This window comes from Triticum dicoccoides, chromosome 3B (assembly GCF_002162155.2).
Source record: "Triticum dicoccoides isolate Atlit2015 ecotype Zavitan chromosome 3B, WEW_v2.0, whole genome shotgun sequence".
In the NCBI taxonomy this organism is placed as follows: Eukaryota; Viridiplantae; Streptophyta; class Magnoliopsida; order Poales; family Poaceae; genus Triticum; species Triticum dicoccoides.
The window spans coordinates 106,379,351-106,382,036 of NC_041385.1; the positions used below are offsets into that span (position 1 = coordinate 106,379,351).

General features: G+C 49.6%; 1 pseudogene; it reads left to right on the top strand.

The window, feature by feature from the left end:
* Positions 1-796: 796 nt before the first annotated feature.
* LOC119279371 overlaps positions 797-2,686 on the top strand; it is a 5,525-nt pseudogene continuing 3,635 nt past the window's right edge.

The following is a 2,686-nucleotide window of genomic DNA, read 5'->3' on the forward strand; positions in this document are numbered from 1 at the left end:
ATTCTATGTTCTTTCCGAAAGCGTGCCAATCCCTATGTTGTGCGGAGCTGAGCATCTTCTATTCACTGGGATCAAGCTTTTCCTCTGCAGGGGCCTTGTGCAGTAAACCCCCTACGAGCGGTCCCCCGTCGTTGTAAAGTAGTAAAGGTCCCCGCGAAGCTTTTGGGAAGAGGGGTAGTCTTGTGCGTAAGCATAGCATTTCTGGTCGAACCACCGAACCACACATCTTTTTTTGGTGGGAGGGTACTCCGAGTAGTGGGTACCTCGTAGGACCTCGACCCGCCTACTCAGGTCTTGTATGGATATGCAGGAAGGGGTGCTCCTAGGTGTGTGTAGGGGGTGTGTTTGTTCGCGAGAATGAATTCCTCGTCAAGTCAGGGGGGTGTGGACACACTTGCGCGAATTCGGGTAACGGCTACAAGGGATAAAAATAAAGGAAACTGTACCCGACCAGGGATGGACGTAAACTCGTAAGCTACCGAGGGTAGGGATAATCGTCCAGGTCTTATTAAAAAAAAGCCGCCCCGCCACTGCAGGCAGGTTAGTTCCTCTGTCGTTGCCGGAGAGTTCTTGGCAAAGAGACCTTAGGATAAGTTGCTAAAACAAACGGAGGGGAGGATCGACCCGTTCAGTAGAATTCCGAAGAAAGACTGTTGGCAGCAGGTGGATACATTTCTTTGGCCCCCTTCCAAATAAATGCGGGCAGGGTAGAGCTCGGCAGAGGGTTCGAGAATAGGGTAGGGTTTTTTACGGCCGGGTCCCCTACCACTAGTCCGGCTAGCCTTCTTTCGGGCAGGAAGCAGGCCTAAACGACGGGCGGGCTTCTCCCGCTACGCAAGCAGCATTGTTCGCCACCACCCGAGAAGCAAAAGATTCGAGAGTAAAGGCGGAAAAGACAAGCATAGTGGTCTAATGACAAGGGCCGACGACGGAAGCTCGGGACGGAGCCGTATGATGTGGAAGTCTCACGTACGGTTCCCTGAGAAGGGAGTGGCTACCCATTGGAGCTTCGACCAACTACCACCGGTCAATTCCGCTTTGGGGCCACCCCTGACTCTACCATCATTATAGGGGTATGGGGTTCGAGACAAAGAAAGATCAAGGCAGCATATCAGTTTTTCCTATATAGTTTACTGGGATCCGTTTTTATGCTATTAGCTATTCTGTTGATTCTTCTCCAAACAGGAACCACTGATTTACAAATTTTATTAACCACTGAATTTAGTGAGCGGCGCCAAATCCTTCTATGGATTGCTTTTTTCGCCTCTTTTGCCGTCAAAGTGCCTATGGTACCAGTTCATATTTGGTTACCCGAAGCCCATGTAGAGGCACCTACGGCTGGATCCGTCATCTTGGCTGGAATTCTTTTAAAATTGGGAACCTACGGGTTTTTAAGATTTTCCATACCCATGTTTCCCGAGGAGACACTTTGTTTCACTCCTTTCATTTATACTCTAAGGGCGATTGCTATAATATATACTTCCTTGACCACTTTAAGACAGATCAATCTTAAGAAGATCATTGCCTACTCCTCAGTAGCCCATATGAATTTGGTGACTATTGGTATGTTTAGTCGGGCGGCGGACGTTAGGTCACCTATTTTGAGTTATGGACACACAAGCAAGGCCAAAACATGTGTGCCGGGCGTGCGACCCATCAACCTACTAGCAATAGGGGAGAAAACTTAGCATGTCGCAACAAAAGCGTCGATTCGAGGCGTCAGCAAAACACCGCCGTCTGTTCCTAAAACAAAACCCCTTAGCGCCCCGGGACGGGAGTGGGGGACGGCCCTACGCAGACAGCAGCAGCATCGGTTCTACGAAGTCTAAATCGAATCTTTCGGTTGGCTTTCCCGTGAATAAGAATTGTTGGGCGCGGCGAAGCGAGCGCTTCTAGCTGTTTCTCTTGCTTCTTTCTTATTGTGGCGGCTATTATGGCATGGCTGAAATGAACGAAAAGCGAGATGATTCAAATCGATTGATAGATGGCCTGATCTGTTCTGATAGATCGAAAGGTTTTCTATCAATAATAAGGGTTGACCTCTTTCTATCTATTGATGATACAAGATATCTATCTATTCTGGATCCATCAGAAAGAAATCGATATGTATCTTATTTTTTCTACATCGTATGTAGAGCGCCCAAGCGTTTGGCCAGCTCAGTTCTATTATCCATCGGTCCAATGCACTGGCTCATCTCATGGAGGGAAAAAGCAAATGTAGTTAGTTGTCTTGTTGTTGTTCGCCGCCTCGACACATTCCCCGGCATCGTCCCACACAGAAAGAAAGAGCGTGGAGCCCCGGCCCGACCTGTAAGTCCGCTAACGTAAAGCGAGGAGTTGAGCCTGAACTGGCGAACCGAAGTCACTTTCGTAACCATACTTCCTACAGCTAACACGTGTCCAGTCCAGCGGGAACGCGAAGCGCAAACGAACGTGAGCTGTTATACCGAATCCCCCGCTGGCCATCGGGGACCTAGTGGTAAGGCCATGATCCGCAGGGGAAGGGATCACTCATTCTTCTATTGGGGACAGGTGCACGAATGACAACTCCAAACGTCAGACATCCGCCGCCTATACCTACCGTTTAGGTGGCACCAGCGAGATCCAGCTAAGGTAAGGAACTTCGTGTCGCGGCTGCTCCACTCCGCTGCGGTCTTTTGAACTGAACTTCGTTGCCTTCCCGCGC